The sequence below is a fragment of the Anser anser genome (assembly GCF_964211835.1).
Source record: "Anser anser genome assembly, chromosome: 2".
Classification (NCBI taxonomy): Eukaryota; Metazoa; Chordata; class Aves; order Anseriformes; family Anatidae; genus Anser; species Anser anser.
Window position 1 is genome coordinate 64,916,566 of NC_139721.1, and position 12,644 is coordinate 64,929,209.

General features: G+C 38.9%; 1 protein-coding gene across 2 annotated transcripts in view; it reads right to left on the reverse strand.

Annotated features, from left to right (window-relative positions):
* The window catches only part of TMEFF1 (transmembrane protein with EGF like and two follistatin like domains 1), a 125,079-nt gene that overhangs the window by 62,748 nt on the left and 49,687 nt on the right, over positions 1–12,644 (reverse strand). The window lies entirely within an intron of this gene.

Consider the following 12,644-nt stretch of genomic DNA (forward strand, 5'->3'; position numbering starts at 1 on the left):
CTTGGAGAAGAGGGTCCAAATTCGTGCTAATTGGAGGAGCTGAGGGAATGTACACTGTGACAAGGCTCCTGTGATCAAACCATAAGCACATACAAAATAAGCTGTCGCTAACTGTTTTCATAGAATCATAGAATCATAGAATATCCTGAGTTGGAAGGGACCCTTAAGGATCATCAAGTCCAACTCTTGATACCGCACAGGTCTACCCAAAAGTTCAGACCATGTGACTAAGTGCACAGTCCAATCTCTCTTAAATTCAGACAGGCTCGGTGCAGTGACCACTTCCCTGGGGAGCCTGTTCCAGTGTGCAACCACCCTCTCTGTGAAGAACCCCCTCCTGATGTCGAGCCTAAATTTCCCCTGCCTCAGCTTAACCCCGTTCCCGCGGGTCCTGTCACTGGTGTTAATGGAGAAAAGGTCTCCTGCCTCTCGACACCCCCTTACGAGGAAGTTGTAGACTGTGATGAGGTCTCCCCTCAGCCTCCTCTTCTCCAGGCTGAACAGGCCCAGTGACCTCAGCCGTTCCTCGTACGTCTTCCCCTCCAGGCCTTTCACCATCTTCGTAGCCCTCCTCTGTACACTCTCCAACAGTTTCATGTCCTTTTTATACTGTGGTGCCCAGAACTGCACACAGTACTCGAGGTGAGGCCGCACCAGCGCAGAGTAGAGCGGGACAATCACCTCCCTTGACCTACTAGCGATGCCGTGCTTGATGCACCCCAGGACACGGTTGGCCCTCCTGGCCGCCAGGGCACACTGCTGGCTCATATTCAACTTGCTGTCTACCACGACCCCCAGATCCCTCTCTTCTAGGCTGCTCTCTAGCGTCTCATCGCCCAGTCTGTATGTGCAGCCAGGGTTTCCCCGTCCCAGGTGCAGGACCCGGCACTTGCTCTTATTGAACTTCATGCGGTTGGTGATCGCCCAGCTCTCCAACCTATCCAGATCCCTCTGCAAGGCCTTTCCACCCTCATTCGAGTCCACAACTCCTCCGAGTTTGGTGTCATCAGCAAACTTGCTCAAAATACCTTCTATTCCTACATCCAGATCGTTTATAAAAATATTGAAAAGTACCGGCCCTAATATGGAGCCTTGAGGGACCCCACTGGTGACCGCCCGCCAGCCTGACGCAGCCCCATTTACCATAACCCTTTGGGCCCTGCCCGTTAGCCAATTGCTTACCCATCGTGTGATGTTTTTATTTAGCTGTATGGTGGACATTTTGTCCAGTAGGATCCTATGGGAAACCGTGTCGAAAGCCTTGCTGAAGTCCAAAAAAATCACATCAGCTGGTTTCCCTTGGTCCATCATACGGGTGATCTTATCATAAAAGGAAATCAGGTTAGTTAGGCAGGACCTGCCCTTCACAAACCCATGCTGGCTGGGACCACATGTTTTCCAGTCATGGTGCTATTGCGGTCATTATATATTGCGACTTGGAAATCGAAATTTGGATGTTGTAAACACTTCCAAACACACGGGCTTTTTAGAGCTGCCCAGAGACATTACACAGCACACAGGTGATGGTAAAATCAGGAATGCTTCAGCTTAAGGAAGCTGTAAAATTTATTTCCATGGGGGCTGAATGCCCATAATAGTACCACATCTGTCTTTGTTTTCCAAAATTGCAAGATATACTGACAAAAAACATCTTCCCAAATTCAGGAATGTGGCCAGCCTCTAGTTAAAGGAACGTATTCCTTGCCACGGTTCTGTCCCATGCCAAACACAACTTTTCAACTTTTAAGATTTGAAAAACAACATTCTGCAGCCAGCAGAAGTTATACTTGGATGACCAAGGAAATACGTGAGATAACTGATGTGCTGCTGAGTGCTACTGCCTGTACAAATGGATGCACTCTGGTAGGGTAACTTAAAAAACAGCACTTTTACACTTCACCACCTCATTTCAACTAGTGGGGCTCCTATGAAATTTTTCATTTGCATAAATTATACCGTTAATTCCTGACAGTTGTGCAACATGTGCATGTACAGCCAGTGGGAAAATGTTATTTGTCCTTGTTCTCTTAACACCTACTTGCTCTCTGTCTCTCATTCTAAGGGATAAATGGTCAAATATCTAAAACACTTTCAAGTTTCTTGCTAAGGGTATGCTGTATTTCTCCCCCAGCCCTCAACCCTGGGGTTCCTCACCTGTTTTCTAGCACCATTCCCAGTGTAAGAACCAAGCAGGCAAGTATACTGCTCCTGAGGAAGTTATAGATTTGGCTACTCCATCTTCTTCCTGAAGAAATCTTTCTATGCCTAATTACAAATCAAGGTGAACATTTTAGTTGTGTTCCTTAAGGACAGTTATTTTCCTAAGCCTATAGAGCAATGACAAGCTATTCTAACACTCCCAAACAGAGCTCTCATTTATACCTAGAGCAGTATCACTCCTGAAAAACTCGAAGGCCTAGGCAAGGTAAAATGGTGTTAAAATCAATACTGAGGCCCAAATTAGTCTCCATAAGCATTACAGAGAATTTCTTCTTTGATCTGTAGCTGACATACATAACTCAAGTTGATTCTGAATTGCAGTATAACATTGGTCAAATTCTAATCCCATTTGTGGCACAAAACTTGCTTGTAAGTTTTTCTTTAGTCTAACTTGCCACATTAAGATCTGGATTAGAGGTGTCATGTCTTGTCAAGCCTACAGGACTGCTGGATTTGTTTACAGGTAGGGGATGGATGGCTAATGGATCTACATAGCCATGGGGATAAAAGCCAAGACCTTCTGTTGTTTGCTCCTCACTCCAATTTCTTCTGCAGCAAAAGAGAAACACGCCACGGTGTGAACAGCTGTGTGATGCAACGAGGACATAATCTTTCTATAAGGGTTTCAGTATTCCCTTCTCCCCAGTCACTGCCTGCAGAACTCTCTGCTGCTGTGCCAGAGAAAGCAGCACTCACCTCTGTGAGCACAAGTGAGAGAAGCAGTAAAAGTGCCTGATCATGATTTGTTGTTGCAGAAACAAAAGCCGAAATCAGTGGAAGCTTGAGCACATCCGAATTGTGTCCATTCACCACCAAGCCTGTATGTTTTCTTTGCTCTCAAGGTCACTTCAACACAGGCTTGACTTCAGTGTTCTGGAAGTCCCAGCATGAAACTGGACTGGTCTCCAACCCCCTCCCAGAGCACAGAAAAACAGTAATTTTTTTAAGAAGCTGTAAAAGCTCAGTAATGCCACCCCTGGGTTAGGATGTGTCCTCCAGCAGCCTCAGAAAAGGGTATCTATTGTTTCAGCTCTGTGACATCTGGATAACAAATTACACATAAAATGAAAGCATGAACCTTTTTGGAACAACAAAGGGTGTGTAGAAATTCAGGCTCTGCCCATGGATTTACAATTTCCTCTAATGAAAATTACAGATGTTGCTTGGATCCTGTCTGTTTTACTATTTTACTATTTTAAAGATATTTGGGGGACTATGAAATCAAAACTTTTTTTTTAATTCATTTTTTAAAATAAGTAATTTATAATTATTACTTATTAAGTATTATTACTTATTAAGTAGTAAGTAGTAAGGATAATGAAAAATGCTAAAGATAATGAAAAATGCTGGAGAAAACCAACACTTTTTCACGGTCCTTTGAAGATAAACTAATACACAAGATTGAGATAGGTTATACAGAATTGGTCAGATTATTACACAGACAATGTATACTATGCAGATCATGAATGGCTCAAAAAATTGTATCTGTCATAGGGAAAAAAATGGAAAAAAATGCAAAATAAATATATACATGTATTCCAAACCAAATCTTTTTCATGATAATATTTTCAGTGTTCAGTATTGACTCCTATGTTACTCTCCTCCCCTTCCATTTTCCCATTATTCCAAATATTTTCCCTTTAGGTTTATAAAGACAGAAGAAATAGAAAACTATCTGGAATGCTAAGTCCTTTAATTTCTCAGATATAAAAACAAGAAAAAAGAGGGAGGCTTTTGGTCAATTTTCTAGAAAATAGTATTGTCTTCAAAGTAGTTTTGGATGAGGAATTTCGAATCTCATATTTGAAATGAGATTTTGCCTCTTAACACACATAATCTGAGGCTCCAGTCCTATAAATGCCTGGACAGAGACTTAATCTTGAGCATATGTGTGATCTAGATAAACCAAATGGAACTGATCATGTGTAAGATTAAGAATGCCTTTAAGTGCTTGTAGGATCAAGGACACAAGCGATTCCTTAAGGACCTAATTTTTATGCAAATAATAATTATCTTGACTAGGGCTTCAGTCTATTAGAGACAAGTGTGTAGAATTACAGTCCAGAGAAGTATTTTAAGTCACCATTTTTTCCTCATACTTGAAACCTCCCTTTAAAAGTGACAGAAAATATCTGACAAAGAGTTGTCAGATAGTGTATTAATCTATCCTTAATTATTTATGATCTAAGGGGGAAATGCTGCTGTCTGCAAGATGACTCTATAACATAAATCTAAAACATGGCCTCTAAATATCTTAAATTTTAAACATCACTCATTACTTCCAGTCATTATCATTAATAACTATGTGAAATATTGCAATACCTAGTGGATGCAGTGCAGATCTGATCCCCCTTCTGAAAGGCATAGATAAGAGCCAGTTCGTGACTTACAACATAAGCAGAGAAGTCATACAAACTGTGACAAAAATCAGATATTATTGTGCCCATTTCACTGGAGGAGGAAGGAAAGTATAGAGAGACAAAGATTACAACAGAAGGCCAAGGCAGGATGCCACATCACATTCATCCAGTTGTTTTGCTACCAGGTTCTCTTTGCTCAGTTTGATCACCTTCCCTTTACTAGAAACACCTTCAATGCTACCCCTAGAAAATTGGGATGGCCACCAAAAATGAAGCAGAAATAAAAGACTTAGGGAGTAAAAGGAATGTTAACTCTCTAAGGCTCCTAGTGCAAACTAAAGAGTTATATTGATGTATAAATGCAGCTTATACGACTCATTTGTTGTATTCAAATAGCTGATAATCACTGCTCAGGAGTCCAGCTGTGCAGCTGTGATAGAGCTTAATGCAGATAATGCCATGCACACCAGAAATGTTTTATACTCCTGCTAGGAAAAAAAAAATAAGAAAAAAAATTGTTTATTCAGAAACACAGTGTGGGGGGCTGGTTCCTGAACAGCAATGCATGGGAAGATGGGGGAGTCTGAACACACTTTTGAGGTGTGTTTTGCCCTAAGGAGGGTGAGACAGAGAAGAAAAGAAGACCAAAAAGAGGAGCATAAGTTGGGCTCAAACCAAGCATAATACATTCTTCAGAAAGGGAACAGCTCGTGCCCATGCAGGCTGTTTTTGTAAAAGAAGTTCCCATACATGCAACAGCAGCTTTCTGATGGGGACACCTCATCTCCTCTCTCTTCCTCTCTCTCTCCTTCCAGTCACCTGAAGTTTCCAGGAAGGGATCCATGCCTCAGGTAACTCTTTTACGAGAGACCACTTCTGCAAGCCTCTGTTACTGGTGTCACTCAAGACTGATTGAATATGTGGAGTAAGCTGCTAGACCTGGAGTATCCAAATGACGCTTTCCAAAAATGTTAGCAAGTTACCTGTCTTCTCAAGGTAATGAGTGTAACAGAGTTTTTGAAAACATCACAAGACTTCAAACCTGCAATAAATCTTATTTTCTGAGTGTAGAAAACTGGAAGAGCCAGCCAAACTTACACATGAATTCCTGAAAGAAATGCATAACGTCCAAGATGTTGCAAACAAAGGGAATAAAGATCAAATCATGATTGAGGTTGTGGTCACAGGACAGGAAGACCTTCATGCCAGGAGAAAATTTTAAATCTAATTCAAGTTAGCAGTGACTGAAACCATCATCTGTCTGGAGGAGTCTAACTTGCCTTCACTAGAGAAAGCCAGCAAAGTATGTCCCATGTCACAAGGACCTACTCAGGGTTACTTCCCATCTCCAATTGAATATCTAAACAGACAGATTTGCAGATGGAGGTAACACCTTCTGTGGCAATGCATTTAACACTACAACCACCTGTCTGCACTAGTATTTTCAATGTTAATAGAGACTGACAAAGCCGAGGCAAAGAAAAAACTTACAGAAAACTGTCTTCTCGTAATGGTAATGATTAAGGATTTTTTGAATAATCTCAGTCAAGCTCTTTTAGCAAGAATGCAATTGATGCTGCTGATTGATTCTTTGTACGTGGGATTGCTGAAGGGCCTGTGAAAACAAATAACTGGAAATATCTTCCCTGCAACTCCCAAATGCTGTTCACAACAGTTTCATATAAACACAACCTTACTTGTAACCAGGTGAGGGAAATCAGCAGGGCTTCCTGGCCATCTCTTACATACTATATTCTGTTCCCAGCAGCTGTAAATTCAACACTTCACTAAGCATTAAATTTACTCTCAAGAAACATTTTCTAAGAGAGGCGACAGAGTTATTGCACTGTTGTGGCTGTGGAGGCAGATGGCAGTATGCCAAAACTCCAAGAAAATTTTAAATTAGAAAACTGACCATCTGCTATAGGTGGAAAAAAGGTTTTCAGACCCAGGCTCCTCCCTTAGTTTTGTAATTTTCTTGGTACTGAAACGCATGATGTGGTGTGCAACAGATGCCATATGCTTTCTGACAATTCCTTATTTGCAGCTGATAAGCACTGGAATGTATTAAATATGAAAGAGATTCAGGAATTCATTCTTAAATTGCATTATGTTCTTCTATTAGTCAGCCTATGATAAAGCAGGGGAGTACTTAACAAAAACTTCAGGATACTTTGGGATACTCCCTCTAATAACATCTGGATGCATTTATGTATTCTTTACTTGAAATAGGCAGAGTTAAATAAGAACATAACATTTTTGATCACTTTCATCCTAATTAACTGTTCAACCAAGAGTTATGGTATATCTTTAAACATTAAGGTAAACAGTTGAACAGCTTCTTTTAGATGTATGAAAAAATTGAAGGCTATCATTAGAAAGGAAATAATATTTTTGGTCTTTATCCCTCTTATAAGAATGTTATCAAATGATCAATAAATGCATTAGTAGAAACTTTTTAATAATGCTTACATGAGTATGGACTATATTCCTTTTATATAACTCCAAATCACAGCCTACAAAAATTATAAAAATGGACCTGATATGTACATTATACATGCATGGGTAGGAAAACACACAGTGCCCTGGAACAGTGTTCCTACCACTAGAATGTGCGCTGCAGTATCTCATTTAATCATTGTCAAGATGGCTATATTAAAAAGATTTTAATTAGGTGTATATATTAACACTAGATTTTAATTATATATATTGTTATAAGCCACTGTGCAGTATTCAAATGATCACTTTTTTTTTTTTTAATAATTTTGTCTATACTGCAGGGGGGGGAGGGGGGGAGAACAAAGCCTCTCAATACATCTAGAGCCATCTATTGACTCAGTAGCTACTTCAAAGGTCAGCTACCCTTGTCAATATGAAAAAGAGAAACAAAAAAGGGAACTTGCACAGATTTTCACAGCAGATAAAAGACCTGTAGACGGTTCTGAGTCGCAGGCTTCCTGCAGGAACTGAGCCCAGCCTGTGGGCCACCTTGTTCCTTCCAAGCCTCTGCTTCTGTCAGTATAATGCTCTGTGAGAAAATGCTTTGGGCCTCTGGATCCATCAAATGCATATCTTTAAAGCAGACAGGCTGAAAGGGACCCATGAACAGGCTGGAAGAGCTCCTTTCTCCAGTATAGCAGGACTCCAAGACACCCTAAAGGTGTCTAAATCTCAAACACCAAGTCAGCCCCTTTCACACAGAGCACAGATGTTTGCAATGTCCACTGTTCAGAGATTTATTTTTTTTTTCCAGAATGATCTTTGTAATTTGAAGAGGTAGCTGATATGCTTTGAGAATACTAAAAAATCACTAAAACCGTTATGAACAGACCAGATTGTTTAGGAACAGAGAAGTCACATTTCCACAGCTGTGACCTTTTAGGATTACTACAGAGAAATGCCAAGGCAACTTGGCCAAGTCTTATTTTTAGTGCATGGCTTTTATAAACAGATCAAACCTGATATGGTGTCCTGATGGGTAATTATGCAGTCACTTTAACAACCTTCCACACTTAATAAATTTTCCTCACCTCATGCAGATTTCCCACAAAAACTGTTTTGGGGCTAATCTCTTGGTAGTTTGGTGACTGTAGAAAAACCTTCTCTCTAAGTAAGGCCATGTGAGGTCTTGAAACAGTAAGATATTAAACACATAAATCTGCTATTGTACCACTGCAGGATTTCAAAAATATTATTAATAGATACTCTGTAATACCTAAGATACCTGTGGGATTTTGAAAATGATGAACACAAATTTCAAAAGCAAGGTAAATAGTAATTCAGTTAGATCAAAGTACAGAAAAGACTTGATAATGAAGAGAGGTGGAAAGAGTCAGCAAAAGGGTGGCAGACATTAAGGATAAATAACAAAAAGTGTTGGGAGTGGTTCAGTAATTTCACTGAGCTGCCTCAGATAGTAGGAGTTTTCAGTATCTCTCATTGCCCATGTAATCATTCTAAAACTGATTTCAAAACATAAATTTAACATCTTTATTTTAAATTTAGACTTCAGACTTTCATTAAAAGGACTCACAGCTTGGTGCTTTTAGAAGATTTGGGGGAAAAGAATTGGCTAAACACACTCACTGTTTAGAACAGCATGAGACTTTTATAATGTCTTTTGCCTGTGCCATGTAATTTTACACTTCTTGCATATAAAACTTCATGCCCTAACTCCCAGTTCATGCACAGATTTTTGAAACAGTCATTAGCCCACACATTAAAATGAAAACCAAACACTTTGTGTAGAATGCCATCGTACAACACCAACTGGGATGCTCACGTAAAATCCTACTGCAGATTTCCAAGGTTGTTTCACTTAACATGCCAGAGCTATGGTTTTGTCCCAAGAACAGTAAGTAGCTCATCTACTAAGTGCATGAACTAAAGCAGCCCTGGGATCACTCTTCCAGTGTGCAGGGGCAAGGGAACACTGGACTGAACTTCACCTCTTCTAACTAGCTCAGACGTTTTGAAGCCCAGGAAAGATCTAAAGAAATGTGTTTTTGTTCCTTATCCTTCAATTCTTCCTTCTCACCATAGAATATCAGTCATTCTGCATTGCTCAGCTGGACAGCATCCTTCTGTGGATGGAAAGGACCTTTAAAATAACATAGCTGAAAGACTTCCCAATCTGCTTCAAAGCTCACTCATCCTCTTCTCTGTTCCCGACTCTATTGTAAGGCTGTATGCATATTCCCCATTTTGTAATATGGAAAAAAAAAAAACTTTGAAAAAGTCACATTTTCATGGATAACCAGCAAATGATCTTGCATGATTAAGATGACTGCAAAGATCCATAATTCAATGTTACCATTAAAATGTAAGATATAAACAAAATGGGCTGAAAAAGTCCATCTTTGAGAAGCATAGTGTAGAAATTATCAACATTTTAACACCTTATTATGGTAGCTGGGAAAAATTTATTCCATTTTATCTGTGAGCAATCCCAACTTTATTCTTTCTTTGATCACCTCTTATCCTTCTTTTCTGAGGCATGTCTTTGCTTTTCTAATTTTCATGTTAACTTAAGGTCAGATTTCAACATGGAACTTATATTTAACTTTGAACACATATGTATACTACCCTTTGTAGAAGATATAGGATCTGTGTGGTCTTTGCAAGGAGCACCATCCACATTCAGAATTTGTAATAAGTAAATGTAACAATTTTAAAGGAAATAAATAAGAAGCTACATAAAAATAATTATGGGTTGTTGTGAGCTATTTTTATAACAGCTGCCCTACAGTTTTAAACCAACTAGGGAACCAATTGTAATTGTAAACAAAGGCAGAGAATAAAGATGGTAGCAAATCTGATGCAAAAAAAGCAATCATATGAGAACAAAACTATGCAACACAAGTCTACTTCATATGGCAAACTTATAAGCAACGATGGGTCAGTAGATTTGTTTTTGAAAACACTATTGACTGCAAATAGAGTGCCTTATATTTTCTACACGAGTAGATAAAAATTATGCTGGCATTGATAAGATTCACATTATAGAAATGAAAACAACTCATCTGCCCTAGGTCCAGCACAAGTTACTTTGTGTGGGCAGCAAGACACTGACATCCTCTGATTCTGTCTCATGAGCCCTTTTTCTCACCTTCTATTTATGCAGAGTTCTGGCAAGTCTTTAAATAAGTCATTAAAAATAAATGCAACATTTTCCTTCCTCTTCCCAGTATCTCCATTTGAGATCTAATTCTATAATGGTTTCTGAAATCAGAGACCCATACAATATAGTACAAAACTCAGAAATGAAAACATTGCTTCAGTCATCATGGAGGTATTTCCTATCTTTCAGAATGCCTGGATTTTGTACTTCTTACATTATGTTCTCACCATTATGGCATTTATGCTTCCCGTATCTAATATTTCAGATTTCTCTTAAAGGGTCAGGTCTTGTGCTGTCATTTGTAATGACATTTGAACAGGAATTTCTGAATGATGCTCACTCAGTACTACAACTTTTTTATTATTATTATTATTTTATTATTTATGCTAAAACTACTTTATTAGTATATTTTGTTAATATTTTTATGATAGCTTTCTACTTCATAACTATCAATATTTTCTATGATAGTCATGAAATAGTGCTTCCCTTTTATTTTTATTTTTTTATTTTTATACTCTCTAACCAGCCCCACAGTCTAGATAAGCAGGATTCATGACTGCAGAAGCTCTGATGAATGCTTCTGCCCTGCAGTCTGAGTGCAGAGGCAAATGATTTAGCCCTCTGAAAATTCCCTGGAACTTCTGCTACTCATGGAACGAGAAGATGGAAATGACTAGTGGTTTTATTACACTTGCTTGCTATATTCCGGACTATTTTAGAACCAAAATCCTTTAGACAAGGGTTCCTCCTCTAGGCTGTATATCACCCAGGTCAGTGGATATGGCAGAAGCAATGGGGAAAACCACCAACTAAAACGTTAAGACTGTTTAACATTATTTAATATTGCTGCAACCGAAGTAGCATTAGTGTCAGGTTAGTTTCTGTTGTGGATGTCTAAATGCCCATTTGATAAAGATCTTCATCAAAATAACCTAATACACCAAAGGACTGATCAGATGGAGAAACAACTGACCAAACTAAATGAAACATTAGGGCACAGATAGTTGATTTTCACATCAGAGGGATGTCACCAGCAGAGTCACCAGTTCCTCAGTCTATTCACAAATGAGCAGAAAAGCATATGAGCAGTAAGGTGAAAAGACATTATGGTAGTATCAGGCTATTAAGGGTGTTAAAAAGATGGCTAACAGAAATGTTGCAGGGAAATGTGAGATTGAGTGACTAGGTTATAAAATGGCTGTGTTATTCAATGTAGATAAATGTAAAATAACATACAGAGAAAAATCAAACTTTTTATACACATATATATATATACAAAAGATCCTGAGATTATTATTACCATTTAAGAATGAAATGTTGGCATTATAATAGACAGTTTAAGAAAAAAATGTCAGCTTTATGCTTAACAGCAACAAAAAAAGCAAATTGTATGTTATGAATTATTAGGAAGAGAACAAAGAATAAGCCAGAGAGAACATTACCATGCCACCATATAATCTAGCATGTACCCTGCCTTTTTAATAATGTGTGCCGTCTGGTCCATTATCACAAAAAGGACATAGTAGAATGGAAACAAGTTCTGACAGGACAAAAGGAAGATGAAAAATATGGAACTTGGTCCTCTATAGCAAAAATGAAGTCCAAACACAGTATTTTGTTTTGTTTTGTTTTGTTTTTTTCCCTTTTCAGAGTTATTCTGAAATATGTAACAAACCTTCAACACGTTTTTCTGCAGCTGCTGTACAATGAGACTCCTGGTGTTTACAGATGTAAAGCAATCACAGACATTTGGGTGAAAATCACTATGTAGATAATGACATTATTATCCAGTGTCTTTGAATCAGAAATGGAAAAACTTTTCAGAATAGTACTGTAAATCTTAGATTGCTGTCACAAACTAAATTTGAAGGTACAGTCTTCTAAATTATCCCATGTAATTTTTGTTTCTGTCCACCAGGACTCTCACATTCTCTAGAAAGTCTGTTTAGCTTCCTCCTGAGATAAAGAGCAAACCCCAAACCACTATTTCCATTCTTATTCTCCCAAATGCGCTCCTACTGCCTTACCATGACCATTGCCAACACTGAGCACAACCCCAAGAGAATAATTTTCTCGGCATGGAATTTAAAGCAGAAAATTAATCTTTTCTAGAGAAATAATCCGTGTTGTTTTGTGGTCTCCACCTGACATCATTTTGGCAGCATTTTGTCTGCCTACCAGGAGGAAGTAAGATGGTCCCGGAAGAAACTTGGTCCTGGAGGAGCACAACATTCAAGCTACAACCACACTGCTTCCTTTGCAGTGCAAAGCCTCCAGATCTGCAGCTCTGATCTACAAGCCTTTTACTTAAACTGTTGGCCATTTTAGTTGGACACATCTGTTCAACACCCATGCCAGTCAGGCGGTGATGGGCAGACATCACACTCCCTTGTCTTCCCACACCTTCCCTACCAAGAGTCTGACACAACTCTTGCTGGTTTTCC